Raw genomic sequence first — 16723 nt, 5'->3', positions numbered from 1 at the left:
AGTGCCCTTCTGCCCTCAAGTGTGCTTTTGCTTAGAGGAAGTATTGCAAGGCCATTGTATTTATTCTCACTGGCTGCCTTCCTTTTTCCCTTGGTCATAATCATATATGTATTTCTTTACTATAATAAGGAAAGGAAGTGGCTATTTACATGACGGAGTTCTCATAGTCTTTCCCTTCAGCCTAGAAAGGCAATAACTTTCTTAAAAAATCATTTTGTTACTCCTTTCTCCTACCCTGTGAAACTTTGAAATGCTTTCATTCTTCCCTTTCTCAAAAGCTCTAAACTTAGGATTTTGCTTTGATGTTTTAGTTCATTTATTACAAATGTTATGAATATATATATATATTTTCCATTTCAGAAATTCTTATTTAGCATTTATATTAATTCCCAGATAGAATATTATCATTTCATTTGAAGTAACCCAGGATGGTTGCTCATTGTTTTCTCTTAGTGATTTCAGGTTTTGGTTCTGGTGTTTGCATATTTAAATGGAGTCTTTCTCCATTGTTTTAGTTGAAGTTTTGTGAGTAGCAGGCTTTCCTGTCTATATGTAGACTATAGTCTATATACCCAGTCTTTCCTGTCTATATGGTCTGTCCTGTCTTCCTGTGACAAGTAAGCTATCATAATGCACAGGGCATTGCTACAGTACTTTGAAAACTCTACAGTTTAATAGACTATGTTCTGGTTGGATCACTTCCTGCAGGATTCCATACAGTGTTCCACTTGCTTTTCACTCACTCTGAGAGTAGAGAATGCTTGGGTTGGTGTTTTCTCCTTTCTGCTCTCTGAGGTTCAATGGCTGTGTTACAAGTACAGTATCTGAAAATGGATCCACTGTTAGAGTATTAGGTAGCAGGTTTTGGTTCCAGGCCCTGGTGACAGGAGCTTATCCCTCTACTGCCTTGGGGGTAGAAAGGACACTGTCCTGCTCTTCACTTCCTCCTTAACTCAGTGAGGGCCGGGCATAAAACACACTGCCAACCCCTGTTCATCTATTATTTTGGCATAATTAAATACTTCTTGTATTTTCCTCGCAGACAACTATCGTTTCATTGGAGACAGATTCTGGGCACTTTCTTTTCTTCACTAATACCACTGAAATTGAAAGAATTATTAGGAATTATTTTGAAAAAATAAATTTGAATAAATTGAAAATCTAGAAAACAATTGAAAAAATTTCTGACACAAAGGGGCTACCAAATTTTAACAAAGCAGTATAAAATGCCTGAACAGATTAATATCAAGCAATGAAACTGAAGGAGTAATAAAAAATACCCTGAACTGAAAAGCCTAGGACTGGTTGGATTTGCTGCTGTATTTTTTCCAAACTTTGGAGAAGAACCAATACCAAGGTTCCTCAAACTTTTGAATATAAGAAAAAGGGAAGGAATGCTTTCAAATTAATTATATGAAGCCAGCATTACCCTGATACCAAAATCAGATATGGAGTCAACAATAAAGGAAAATTGTAGACCAATATTCTTGATGAACATAGATGCAGAAATCCTCAATAAGATTCTTGCAAACAGAAGGCAATAACTCACTGTCAAGATCTTTCACTGCCAAGATGGTTTCATTTGGGGGATGCAAAGATGATTCAACATACATAAATCAATAAATATAACATACCACATGAATAGAATCAAGGAGAATAAAAGCACAGGATCATCTCAATAGATGCAGAAAAAGCTCTCAACAATTTAACATCTTTTTGTGATAGAAATCCTGTTGAAAACAGGTATAGAAGTATCTTACCAGAAATTGATCAAAGTCATATATGACAAACACAACCAGTATCATACTGACTGGGAAAAAACAGAAAACATTTCATCTAAAATCAGAAACAGAACAAAGGTGTCCACTTTCAACACTCCAATTCAATATCAACCTAAAATGTTAGCCAGAGAAATCAGGCACAAGAAAAAGAAAATGAAAGGGATTAAAAATAGGAATGGAAGAAGCAAATTATCCTAGTGTGCAGTTGATATGAGTTTTTCCACAGTTGATATGACCTCTACAATGGTTTTAAAATACACTATAGATCAAATGGATTTAATGTATATCTAAAGATTGTTTAACACAACAGCAGAAAACATTCTTTGCAGCAGCCCACAGATCTTTCTCCAAAATAGAACACATTTTAGACCATAGCACAATTCTTCATACATACGAAAAGTTAAAATAATTCCATGTATCCCATCAGATCATAATGGAATGAAACTTAAAATCAACACTAAAGAGACCACCGGACCTACACAAATGGTTGAGGATTCAATAACACATTCTTGAACAATAAATGAGTCACATCTATTTCTACATAGACAGGGAAAGGATTTTTGTGTTTTGTTACCTAGTTGCTACTAGTGCTTAGCAGAGTGACAGAAGTAAGCTAATGAATGAATGGACACATTTTAGATGTAATGTTAAACAGCAAGATGGCATGAATTTTCAAGGTAGTTGATCATTGCAACTTTCTAAGGGATATCTGCTACTTTTCAACAAGACAATTTTTTTCTTTAAAAATGTGTGAAAAATACTCATTTCACTTAAGAAGAATAACAGTTAACAGTACAAATTTGCCATTTCTTTTTCAGTTGAGAGAGGAAATATAAAACACTAAGCATATAATGAATATTAAGAGGGTTAAAACCTCTGGAGATGAATTTTACCAGGGGTCTCCTGCAACATCACTTTCAGGACACACCTATTCCTCTGAACACTGTGGTTTCCATAGAGAACTGTGCATTTTTCTAAGTATAAACTTATGGTCTCATCATTTGGTCCTTTCCTGTGAAGGTGCATATAATTTGGTTTACAGTAGCTAAGGCCATGAGACAGCAGGACAGAAGTTAAATCATTATCTTTATTTAAGCCTGGGAGAACTAGATGAAGATGGATCCATGCTAGACAAGTGATGTCAACATGTGGTGATATTAAGGACAGCATAATGAAGACTTGAAGCAATGCTGACACTCAAAAGCATTTTCAGTCCTTTTATTTAAGAAGAGAAACCAATAATTTAGGTTACTACTATCTTATTGCCCTGAGTTTATTATTTATCCTAATGTCATCTCTTGTGTTCTGAATGAATATTCTAAAGGTAGACCCATGTTTAAAAGCCATAAAGGGAAGAAGGGAGAAAAGACTTCACTGTTAATCTGTGTGAGACAAGCAGCTTGAATTTTCAAAAGAAATAAATTCTTTCCCTTCTTTCCTTCCCCCTTTCCTTCCCACAACCCCTACCCCTTTGGACCTTCTCTTCTTATTTTAAATTATCAATTATTCATTTTAATCATTTTAATCCTTATTTACACTTTCAGTTTCTCACACTAGAGAAACTATTTGGTATTTAAACATGTGGATCCTATTTATTTCACTTAAGAGTATGGCCTCAATATGCATCCATTTAGCTAAAAATGTCTCTAGTTTCTCATTCTTTATGGCTGAGTAGTACTCCATTTAATAAAAAAACCACATCTTCTTTATCCAGTTTCCAGTTGATGGGCACTTGGGCTGTTTCCAAGCTTTAGCTATTACAAACTGTGCCTCTATGAACATGGGTGCACATACATCACTGTGGTATGATTCTTTTAATTCTTTTGGGAAGATACCCAGCAGGGGAATAGCTGGGTCAAACGGGACCTCTAGCCCTAGTTCTTTGAAGTATCTCCATACTGATTTCCGCAGGAAAAATGAGAAAAGAAAAAAAAGTGGTAATGAAGTCTATGTAAATAGGGAAGGGTGGAGGGGTTGAAGGCCGCACAGGTAATGGGGAAAAAATAAGAACCAAGATACATCATGTACAGGTACAAGCACCCAATGATAAATGTAAATGTATTGTATACCTAAAATGCACAAATAAAAGAATTTAAGCAAAAAACAACAACAGCAACAACAACAAAAGAAATAAATTCTTGGAAATTAATCATTGGATCAATAGAGTGATGCAATTAATTTCTATCTCTAGCTTCATCTTCTTACTAGTCTTATTTTCAGGGACTCTGAGTACATTTTCAAATGTGAAACGTGACAGTTTTATTGTGGCCCTTATATATAAAGTACTTAAAAATAAAACAGTCAATAAAGATGTCATTATAATTTGTATGTGCCTTTTCTAGATTTTCAAATGTTGGTATCATTTTTTTTCAGCCCCCTCTAAAGCTCAGATGGTAAGACTTACACTAATGCCATATCTTATGTCCAGCTTCTGCTGGTGCTGGTCTGGGAATAGAGAAGTGTAAGTGAATCATGAGTTGGTATCATCCTAAGGTGCTAACTCACTATTAAGTTTTCATACATTTTAGATTAGTTGTTTTTTATACTGTTATTCTATGCACTTAATTCTATAACTTCAATATTCTCATCTCTGAAATGTGAGCTGTTTTAAGTAGATAATATTTAGGCTTTATACAAACACTAGCATTAGTTAGTTATTTGGTTATTAATTTTAAAAGTATATTATGCACATGCCTGACAATGTATTAGTGATTAAGGGTTCACAAAGTTGACAAAGAAATTTTAAAACAACCTAAACTTTCCAAACTACTTGAGAAGGCATGACAGGCATGAATATGTAGGTAAGAATTTACAGTTTCATACAGTATCATTTTAGTAAGTGGACAAATGATATCTGTTATAGAATTTTATTTATCATCAAAGTTTGGAGTAGCCAGAGATCTTAGAAAGGAAGGGAGCTTCATTCAGAACACACAGAAAGCATAGACATTAGGCAGACAAGTAGGATTGAAGGATTTCATGGCGATCTTGAAAACAAGGATTTGGCTAAATAGGCATACTCTGTCAGTGGACATCTTACTGATTATTCTTGGGATTAAAATTTGAAGATGAACTGTGAAACCTGTAACTGATGTCAGTGTTTTAGCACTTTTCTCTTTAGGTTGCTTTACTGCCTCCACTTTTAAACATCACCTTCAGATGGTGTAATAATTTTTTTTTCACACACCATGACTCATTTAGGCAGCACATAAGTAGGAGAGCCGACTGTTTACTCACATTCCTCTTCTGTTCATTATTCTTCCTTCCTTCCTAAAGTTTCAAGTACTTTTCCCGGCCATTCCCTTTGCCTTTGAAGAAATTTAGCCATTGTTTAAGGGTGGATCTGCTAGCAATCTTTTCCCTTCCTCTTTTAGTTTTTTTTTTTTTTTTTTCCTGCGTCTTCGGTATCTAGATGTTTATTTTCCTTGATTTATGTAGGATAATTTCAGTGGATATAGAAATTGTGGTTGATAATCCTTTTAGCCCTTAAAAATTGTGCCTCTTTCTCTGGATTATAGTTTCAGATGTTTTCTGCTGTCCTTTAAATTGGTATTCGTCTATAGCCAATTTATGCTTCTCTCTGGCTGCTTTTTACTTGTTTTCTTTATCTTTAGCATTTAGCTCTTTATTCTTTTTATACTTCATGCTGCTGGGGATTGAACCCAGAGAGTTACATTTGCTAGACAAACATTCAACCTCTGAGCAATAGCCCCAGTCCCTATTTTTGATTTTAAAAGTTTGTTTATGATGAGTTTTGACCTGGGTTCTTGGAGTTTATTCTTTAAAGAGTTTGATTAGCTTATTGGTTTATATTTTTTCTGAATTTGGGGAATTTCTAGTTGTGATGTCTTTGAATACTCTTGAGGTACATGCTTTCTTCTCATCCTCAGAATCTCATGACAAAAATACCAAAACATTTGTTATCTTCCCACAGGTGCATGAGGGTATTCATTTGTTCCATTCTATTTATTCTGTTGCTCGGATTGGGTGGATTCTATTGATCTGTCCTCAGTTTTGCTGATTATGTTCTCTGTTATCTGCATCCTGTTATTGAGCACATCCAGTGAATTTCACATTATATTTTTGTTACTGTGCTTTCCATTTCTATAATTCCCATTACAGTACTTGTTAGATAATTGTAACATCTGACCCAACTTGATTTTCATGGTAGTTTCTTATTTTTCTCATTCAATTTGTGATTTTTTTAGCTCTTAGTATGATGTGTAATTTTCATTTGTATTCTAGACATTTTGGCTCTTTTAATAGGCCATTGTGGACATTTATTTATTTATTTATTTATTTATTTATTTATTTATTATTTTAGCAACCATTCACCTGTTTAGGTTTAGCACACATGTAGGCCCTTATCTTCTTCTGCTGGCTGTGGTACTAATGACAATATCCAGAATCTCTGTCATGCTCTTTTCGCCTTCTGGCTTTATCTTGTGCCACAGGGGTCTCACTGATCTCTTCTAGTCATGCTTGAGTAGTGACCAAAAAAGATTTTCCCAGTCCATGATGTCTGTTGCCTCTAAGTGGAAGTCTGCAGCACAAAGAAAAGTTGTTTCCCATCCAGATAGTTTTGCTTCAGTGTTTTCTCTGCCCATGGGAAATAGAGTGGATTTCCTGGGAAGGGACTTGTCCTCACAGGATCTTCTTTGCTTGTCTCCTTAGCTTCTCAAAGTGTCTTGGCATGAAAGAGGAGTCTCAAGTGAGTGGAAAATGGAGAAGGGCAGCATAACCTTATGTGCTTTTCCATCCCTCTTGGAAGTGGTGTTGGTTTTGCCTGTGTTTCTGGCAGGACACTCAACCAATTCCACAGGAAAATGAGCACATCTGGGCTTCCTTCTTTTCCTGATTCAGGCTTCTGAGACCTGGGTAACTTTTTCTGTTGGGTGGGTAACATAAGGTATCATGCTGCTATATTTTTTTTCTGGTCCTGAGTTCCTAATGCATTTGGCTTTATGGTTGTGCCTTTATAACTTCTCTTTTGCTTGTCTTGTGCATCATTTTAGGATTTATTCTTGTGCTTAATGGAGAGCAGCAGGAAGAGGCAAATTTTGTGTTACTTAGGTCAAAAGTCCTCAGAGCTCAAATGTGAACCTCTAACAACAAATGCTTGAAAAAAGAAAAGCAAGGCTTCACCAATGTGCTGAGAAGGACAAATTTAGCAAGGCAATTGATATTTCTCAAATCCTTCATCCTTTCACGCTCTGTCTCTATCTCTGTTCCTGTCTCTGTCTCTCTCTCTGTCTCTCTCTCTCCTCTTTCCCTCTCTACTCTCTCCTTATTCCTTTCTCTTAGATTCAACACCTATTATCAAACTGTTGTACACCTAAAATAAATGATACTTTTAAAGGAAATTTTCATCATCCCTTTCCATTATTGCCCTTGCATCTTAAATTATTTTATTTCTCAGATATTTATAATTTCTGAGTGTTCGATAATGTTTTCCACACTATTAGTACAGTCTAGAACCTGGAAATAAAACAAAGTTAAGTTTTGTGTGGCTTTTTTGTGACATTGTTATTTAGAACCTATAATCCTTGATATAAGGGTTTTCAGTATATTGGATTTACTTTCAAACATATTGATTGTTTACCTTTGAAAATAACAGTATATATAGTAATAGAAAAATAGTAAAATAATAGGTTAAAACATTTTAGAAATTGATTATTTGCATTATCAGAAATAGAAATTGAGAGTAAAAGAATGGGTTTTACCATATTTTGTTACAATTTTATTCTAAAGTTACTGTAATTAGGCTAACTTTTCAAACTCACATGTTTCCAGGAAATTCAGGTAATTTTTAAATTTCTTATTCCTGGATTAAGGATTAGCCAAATTAAATTTCACATACACTCACCTGGATCACTGTGATTATAGGGATTATTGTGCGTAATATGAATGAACATTTGTTTAGCTTTCTTATCATGTTCTTTTTTAGCATCCTAGTGAACACAACATGGAACTGATGGTTCCAATGGATTATTTTGTTTCCATTTAGGGATTCTCATTTTTTCCATTACTGGGGATTGAACCCAGGGCCTTTGCACTGAATTATATCCCTAGTCCTTTTAAAATTTATGTACTTATTTTATTTTAAGATGGGGTTTCACTAAGTTGCCAAGTTAGGTTAGAATTAATGATCATACTGCCTCAGCCTCTCAAGAATTCTAGGATTACAGACAGATACAACTATAACTGGCACTTTCTAATTTGTTCCAAAATTTGCAGTAGTTTGTTACTTTTGATATTTTTGCAAAAATTGTCTCAGTATGCCTTAATATGGGCTCATTATCTTCTTACATGTACAATATGTTACATTTAGAGTTTTGAAAATAGAATGGCATGGAAATAAAACATAAGCCTGAATCAGACCAAACAACCCAAGATACATGGATTCCTTATGATAAACCCTAGTACACTTTCAATATTCCATAATAAAATCAGCATTATAGTTTGAGCATGTACTCTTTGGGATCTTTAATATAATCATCTTGATGTCCATTTAAAGGGATGTGAGTTGGTAGAATTGTAGAATTCTGGACTGTAGAATAGATATTTTAATTTTTGATTAATCATCATAAATATATTGATTTTCCTAGGGGAAAATATATCAGTTTCTCTAATTTCATACAATATTTAGCTGACATTTTTAAGTAGTTAATACCAGAGCAAAAATCATTTCTAGCTAATGCGCCCAGTAAGAAATCAGACTTATTTGCGCCAACTTTCTGGTGAGAGAATGTACTGAAAGGGTTAACACTAAACAGAATTATGTTTAAACTTCAATTAATAATTAATATTTTCATGTGTTGCAAAAACTTTCACAAAGAAAACATTTCACCATGAAAATTATCCCCTAAGTCTGTATTAGTTTTTGTCATTTTGTGCCATATTTTCTGTGTACAATGACTCTAACCCCGCATTTCCTTATTAATTTGTGGGACCGGAATGTGTATAATTATACCTATGAAATATGTCCTCTGACTCCTTTTCCTGTCATATTCCTCTTCATCTCCATTTATCATCATCATAATTGCCATTTTAATTGTGTCATCATAATCTTCATTAAGCTACTGTTTATTGACAAATTATGTGTAAGACACTGTGTTAGCACACCTATTGTATAAAATATTATTATGCATTTTTGTCATGTTCTATACAATACAATTAGAAATACTTTTAGAAATAGGTTAAATATTAACCTTGAAAAATTCATTTTGACTGAGAATAAGGTTTTACTAGATACCCAATTATGGGTTTCTCTCTACATAATTATTGTTAATTAACTATCATATTTTAGAAATTTAAGAGTATAAATAGCCAATTAATGTACTAATAAACAGTAAATGAACTTCATTTATTGTACAAATGCTAAGGTCAGTCTCTGTTAAGTAAGCTTTATAGTTACCTGAATTAAATTTTAAACGTGTTTACCGTTAGCATATATTATTATTTGTATTGTTCAAGGGGAGAAATACAATGCTTAGAGAATGTATATAACTTTCTTGTGCTTATATAATGAAGATATGGTGAAGTTAGAATTGAAATTTATGTTTGCATCACAGAGATGGAGAATCAGGTGGAATCTAGATTTATACTAGTTTATTATATAAATCTAGTTTCCATTGGTTCATTTTAAATACTGCAGAAATTATTTTGAGTTGTTGCTCTGTTCATACACTTAAATGAAGAAAACCATGGATTTTTTCCCTTATATTTACTTGATTTTTCTTATAATTGAGAATTATTTGGATTGTTTATTTTGATAGGTTAGCTTTTAACTACCATATGGATTCATATTTAATGCGTATTATTACATAAAATCTTACCAGCTGCTGACCCTGGTCTCTGTAGATCATGAATAATGGAGAGCACATCAACCTGAGGTCCTAGGACAAGGTGAATTTAGGACACCACTGCTGGTTCCTGGTACCTCATCCCTGATGTGGCAGTAGGTGTTCTTTGGCTAACAGCAAGTACCCAAACTCTGAATGCCCCTCTGACATTTCTGAACATGCTAGCGGAAATTTCCACCTCCACACCTCTTCTAGGACATCAAAATTCAGAAAAATTCAGGTGCATCTTTGAATATGTACTTATCAATCCAGTGACTTAGTTTTCATCCTCCTTGTATTTCAAAAGTGTCTACAACCCAGTACATTGTATCTTCTATATCATTTCATTAGTCTGAATTTTACTTTTCGGTTTAAACAGGACATTCCTTCTCATTGCTATCTTTTTTTTTTTTTTTTTTTTACTAAAAATAAACTACTTTTACTTTTACAGTTACCTTAAAATAGTAATGTAGACATGTGAGCTACTCTGCGATTTGTTCACATTTATGAATGTTTATAATTTGAGGTCTGTTTGTAACTGTGAAAGTTCACAACTCAAATGGTCGTAAGTCAGGGACTTAATGTATATAATATGTAGCCCCCCTCTTTTTTATTTGTACCAGGGATTGAACTTGGGACCTTATGCTTGCAAAGCAGGCAGTGGAACCACTGAACTAAATACCTGGCCCAATATGTAGCCTTTTATGTCTGTCTTCTTTCACTCAGAAAAATATTTTCAAGGTTTATCCATATTATGGAATATGTCAAATACTTCATTCCTTTGTATTTTTGAAAAATCTTTCATTGTATGGATAAACCCACTGAATGGCACTCCGGGTTATTTAGTGAAGTAGTGAGACGCTTTCTCAAAATTTAAAAGAGGACTTGGGAGTGTGTGAAGGCCTTGGATTCAATTCTCAGTAAAAAACAACAACAACAACAACAAAAAAAAACAAAGAAAGAAAACAAATAAAGGCTGAGGCAGGAGAATCACCACAAGTTCGAGGCCAGCCTGGGCTATGTAGTGAGTTCAAGGTCAGCCTGAACTACATAGTGAGAGCCTGTCTCAAAAAACAAAAAACAGGGCTGGGGATTTAGCTTAGTGATACTGTGCCTGCCTCGTAAGCACAAGGTCCTGAGTTCAATCCCCGAACTGAAAAAAACCCCCACCAAAACAGAAATAATCTAAATAAAAAATGAATGCTTAAGTTTGTATTGACAACACAGACATGGTGACACACTTCTGAAATCTTTGCACTCAGGAGACCGGGACAGGGAACAGGATCGCTGTGAGTTTGAAGCCAGCCTGGGTTACAGAGTGAGTTCAAGGCCAGCTCGAACTGTATAGTGAGATTTTCTCTCTAAACAATAACAACAAATTTTATGATGATTCATTTACTTTATGATATTTGATTTCTTTTTTTAAAAGGAAATTTATATTCTCAAGTGTAGTTAAAATATGTAAGTTCTCATGCAGAAAGACGTTTAACTTCTGATGTTGGTGTGCTACAACTCACACATTTGTCATAAAGCTTACTTAACCCAGTTAGTTGATGTGAATAATTAATAAATAATGCTATTGACTTAAAAGTTTTCCTTCAGTGTAATTATAAATTCTTTCAGTTCTCCACCAGCCATGTGATGGTAATTACAGTACTGGAGATCAAACTCAGGGATCCTCTACCATGGGGCTATAACTCCAGCCTTTTGACAGATATTTTTTTTATTTTGAGACAAGTTCTCATGAAGTTGCTGAGGCTGGACTCTGACTTTCAATCCTTCTGCCTCAGTCTTCCAAGTAACTAGAATTACAATAACTGGCTCGTATTTTCACTTAATGTTTTATTTTAATAAATAATTATAATTAATTTTCCTTGGCACTGGGGATTGAATCTAGGGAGCATAGGAGCAGAGAGTAGAACAGTGATTACCAGAGCCCAAGAAAGGTGTAGGGAAGGCGGGGATGGAGACAGGATGCTTAACAGATATGAGGATGCAGCTGGATAAGAGGCATAACTTCTAATATTCTGTAGCACAGTCATGTAGCTAAGGTAGAAAAAAATTATTGATTATTGCAAAATGCCTAGTAGAGAACACTCTGAATGCTCCCAACCCAAAGAAACAATACATGTCTAAGGTGATAGATATGCCAATTTCCCTGCACTGATCATGACACATTGTACAGATGTATTAAAATGTTGTTTTGCACCCCATTAATATGAACAGTTACCAGGGATCAATTAAAAGACGAAATATTTCACTTAATGTGGTGCCACATGCTCAGGAGGCTGAGGGCGAGGATTAAAAGCTGGAGGCCAGTTTGGGCAACTCAGCAAGACTCTGTTTCAAATAAAATAAAAAGGATTGGGGATGTAGCTCATTGCTATCTTACACATTAGTCTGTGTAAAAGAAATTGTCTTGCAATGATCCATTTATGAAGTGGAAACCAAGCCACCTGTTGCTGGACATGTTCACCATCTATGTTTTGGTGTCCACTGCCCAGCCCCATTTCTCCTCCTCTTTCTCAGCTCTCCAGGAGTCTCACATACCAAAACTCACTTCTGCTTGGTGTTGAAGGATTTAAAGAAAATCTCCTTTCCTTAAATTTTATGTTTTATATATTCTATTATCAAGTAAGCTAACAGAAATTGAAATTTCATGGAAAATGTGATAGAATGTTTTTAAATAAATGCAGTTCTTATCACACTAATATTGCTTCATAGTTTTTATCTCCTAGTGAAAACTAATGTTCTACAAAACAACACTGTTCTCTAGTGTTGTTAGAGAAGGACAAGTCTTACATCTTTAATTTCTTTTTTTCTTAAATTCTTTTATTGGAATATGTTAGTGTGCAACAACATCTTTAATTTCTTAAGAACTGTTTAAAGTTTCTTTAACTATTGTGAAGACAGTAGAGTTTCCATATACCTCATACTCAATTTCCCTTTATATAAATCGCACATTAGTGTGGTGTGTTTATCATAAATAATAAGAGGATATCAGTGCATTATTAAAACTTCTTTCAATGTTTCATTCAGATTTCTTTAATTTTCTCTTAATGTTCTTCTTCTGTTTCAGGATCCTGACAAAGATGCTGTATTGGATTTAGTGGTTATGCTTTCATAGGCACATGATGGTTGTGACCATTTCTTAAACTTTGCTTTAATAATTCTACAACTTACTTTGCTTAGGTTATTTTAAGAATTGAGAATTACTGGCTGAGTGTTTTGTGGAATGTCCCTCAATAAGAATTTTCTCATTTTTTCCTAATGAGTATATTGGGGAAATATATTTATGAAAGGAAGACTTCATTGGTAAAATGCTATTCTCACCCAATATCAAAAGTACATATTATCAATAAGACATGTTATTGTGTATTCATAAATACTTTATACTTGAGTTACTATAAAAATTAATAATATCTATTTTGTGTTCAAATTATTCCAGCTTAAGATATGGGGAGCCTTTTACTTGGTTCCTGTCTTTTTCATGTTTCATCATTTTGGGCTTTGAGTCCCTTCTTGTTTTGGGCACTATGAGATGCCCTGAACTTATGTTGTGTATTTACTGCTTCAGTTCAGGAACCAACTGTGTCTTCAAAGAGCCTAGTTATTTTCAATAGAGAAAGGTGTTACAAACTAGATTCTGTACCCTAGATAATCTAGTCTATACAGAAGTATTGTTGCTTCTATGCTCCTGTGAAACAAGAAAGATATATGTATTCATAGTAACCCATGAATATGTATGTATGCATATATATTTATCCATGTAATCTCTAGTGTCCTGTCAGTGGTCTCTCTAGAGGGAGACCAGAGACCCCAGAGAGCATCAACCTTTAAAGAAAGAAAAGGAGACAGCCTGAGGGATGAACAGCAGTTTATTCTCCTGACACTGTTCGACAGTCACAAAGGAAAAAGGTAAGGCTTTTATACATATAAGAAAGCAGCTTAGTCATTCTGGCTATTGTCTTTTTGGTTTTAACATCTGGTGATAACAAGTGACTCTAAGTGACTCATAAAAGCTACAGGCGAATTTACATGTCCCTTGTTTCCATGCACTGATCCATACACCTAAGAGTACACTACAGCTGTCTTCTTATCAGACAGTATCAAGAAAGTAGGGCGACCTCAGCAGAAGTCAAGCCCACCAGCCCACCACAAACATCACAGATGTACATAGTGAACTGTATCTCTCTCACCACCCATAGAGTCATTGGGTCCCAGTCCTCTGACCCCGGACAATGGTTACTAAGAAAGCTAGGAAAAGTTTTTCTCCCATAAAACTTTTACAACATCTCTTAAAGTTTCCTGGAATTCTTTGAACAAACAGACTTGTGGAAATTCCCAGAAATGATTTCTTAATTTTCTCAGTTAACAAACTTCTTGTGATCTTATTCTTACAACTAGATAACTAAAATTTCCCCAAATTCCCCCTTTTTTATTTTATTTAGGCTAAATTTTTTATTATAACATTGAGAAGATCAAGAGACAGGATCTTGAAATGCCAGGAAAGTAGACATCTTATGCTGGCTCAATTAGATGTTTGGTCTTTCTATAATTTTATAAAACAGCAAGAAATATAATAAAAGAGGAAATAATATTGAAAAAATCATCCTTAAATCCATTAATTATTGTATAAAGGGAATAGAGTTGGTTTCTGTTTTTGTTTTAGCATATAAGTAATTCCTTTTTGGGGGCACAATCCCATACAATAAGGTAGGCATTATATGCCGCAACATGATAACAACAAACATATGGTAACAATTATGACTACAAGAAAAAGCTGTTTTAACCATTGCATATTAGGCAACCATTGGGTTAACCATTGAAACAAATCTCATCCTAATTTTTTATTATGTATTTTTTTCTGTCAATTCTTCTAATTGTTTTACTTTTTCTTGAATCCCTGGGCTATTGTCAGTCATATTAAAACAACACATATTTTTGATTTTCTTACATCCTTGATGATGGAGCAAGAGTAATATTGTTGCCCTATTGTTTAGTATAGCCTGTCGGGTATTTTTGTAACCCCTGGTTAATTAATGTCAAGGCAGATGAGGTAGTGTTTAGACCTTTGACCACCTTGTATGCCAATTTTCATACCGCCTTTTCTGTGTGAATTCCTATGGCAGGCTGAGCAAGCACAGATGTTATCATAGGTATCACTTGAGCATCTGTCAAGAGACCTACATCATCATCACATCCTGGTTCAGTATAGGGTGACCAACGTTTAATTCTTTTGGGTGCTATCAAATCAGTTCGATCTGGCAATATTATGGCCAAGAGACTTAGGCAGCACCGAGTCTCAAACAAGTACAGGCCATTTTTTCTACCTTTGTAATCTTGGACATTTTGTAGTACAATTTTTATATATAGCACGTTGTGTATTGTTTAACATAATCATCTGAGGTGTATATAACTTAATAACATTTTTAGTTTCAAATAAGAGGGGGTCCCCCAATTGTAACTATTTTTATACATAAGACTTTTTCCTGGGATGTCTTTAAACAGGGTATAAGGTCGTATCAGACTCAAGGGAGTGTACACCGGGATGAGACAACTCCCTAATATATAATGTAAATTTACATCTACAGCTAAACAGAACTCAGACAAATTAAGTGATTGTGTCAGTTGAATACAAACATTACCAGCAAGGTCTAATTGTTTTTGGAGTAATATTGCCAATGTTCCAGAAAACAATGACTTAAAAATAATGATCATAATAAATGTCAAATTATGGGTCAATATAGCAAACATTATCATTCCCAACAAAAGGAATCCATCTGTTTCCCTTTTTACCTCTTGGACTTTATAAAATTTTTTGTTTGAATCTAAGAACATTTTGTTAGAATAGAGAGGGAAAGTCCAAAAGGAATCATGAATGTATATTATAGGTTTTACATTTATCCAATCTTTAATTATAATAGTACTAGTACCATTTTGAGGGGCCCAATAATCATAATCTGACATACTTACACCTACCTGAGCAGTAGATGAATTTAATAGAGATATTATAATAAGGAAGAAAAGTACTGAGCGTCTAGGCTCAGGGGTGCGCTGGACCCATGGATGACATGTAGTCTCAAGCCTTTGTTAACAGATTAGTTAACATATCCCAATCAGGGAGTTTGGAATGGTATTAAGCATGAGACATTTTCTTTCTTTTTCTCTTTGGTTTAAGAGGGAGCTTTCTAATTTTTTTGAATGACCTTTTTTTTTTTTGATCCTTCTGGAATAGTGCTTAAAGGTTGTTTAAGCACTATTTGTTTTTGGAGATCCATTGTCCAAGTTATTGTCTTGACTCCAGAATTTAATTCTTCATTCAGGAAGCCAGATTAGGGTCATTCTGCCATCTGTGGAAATATAAGCATATCCTTTCCCCTTTGTAAACATTTTTCCTGGTGTCCAATTATCATGATCTAATTTTACCCAGACTGGTTGAGGTGATTTTGATTCAATTTTTTAAAAATGTTTTTCAGCCCAAGATTCAATGTCTCCTTGTGGCAAATTTAAAAAATTTAAGGTAAAGTAATATGTAAAAGTTGATGTGGTGTTTGTATTAATTGCTTCATAAATTTCTTATAGGTTACATATTGTTCTTCACCTAAGGAATCAATTTCCTTTCCCCCATATTTCCCTTTTTTTATTTCATTTAATTGTAATTTTAATGTATGATGAGCTCATTCTATAAGTGCTTGTCCCTGAGGATCATAAGGAATGCCAGTAACCTGTATAATATGATATTTCTGTAAACATTTTTAAAATTTTAAACTAGTAAACGTAGGCCCATTATCCATTTTTATAGATCCAGGAACTCCCATTATAGCAAAACATTTTAATCAATGAACGATAACATGTTTAGTTGATTCTCCTGTATGAGCAGAGGCCCATATGAATTTGGAATAAGTATCAATGCATACATGTAAATAACAGAATTTGCCAAATGGAGGATAATGAGTAACATGCATCTGTCAAATTTGATCTGGTCTTAAACCTCTTGGATTAATTCCCATTTGCCCTTGTTTTAAGTGTAGTGGATAACAAATTGGACATGATCTAATAATTTTAAGGGCTTGGGAATATGAAATTTTATATCTT

The 16723-nt window shown here is 34.2% G+C and overlaps 1 long non-coding RNA gene across 4 annotated transcripts in view; it reads left to right on the top strand.

Annotated features, from left to right (window-relative positions):
* The window catches only part of LOC147830026 (uncharacterized), a 145160-nt gene that overhangs the window by 102226 nt on the left and 26211 nt on the right, over nt 1-16723 (top strand). For 2 of the 4 annotated variants that reach the window (XR_015443116.1, XR_015443111.1), the window contains one exon: nt 13406-13543. The exons of the other annotated variants lie outside the window; for them this stretch is intronic. This is a non-coding gene — a long non-coding RNA (uncharacterized LOC147830026). The remainder of the gene's footprint in view (nt 1-13405; nt 13544-16723) is intronic. 4 annotated transcript variants of the gene reach the window in all.

The sequence above is a fragment of the Heterocephalus glaber genome, unplaced genomic scaffold (assembly GCF_053883595.1).
Source record: "Heterocephalus glaber isolate CG9 unplaced genomic scaffold, H.glaber_assembly_v1.0 deba00000331, whole genome shotgun sequence".
In the NCBI taxonomy this organism is placed as follows: Eukaryota; Metazoa; Chordata; class Mammalia; order Rodentia; family Bathyergidae; genus Heterocephalus; species Heterocephalus glaber.
Note: the sequence above shows the minus strand (reverse complement) of the source record. Positions and strands in the feature narration are given on the sequence as shown.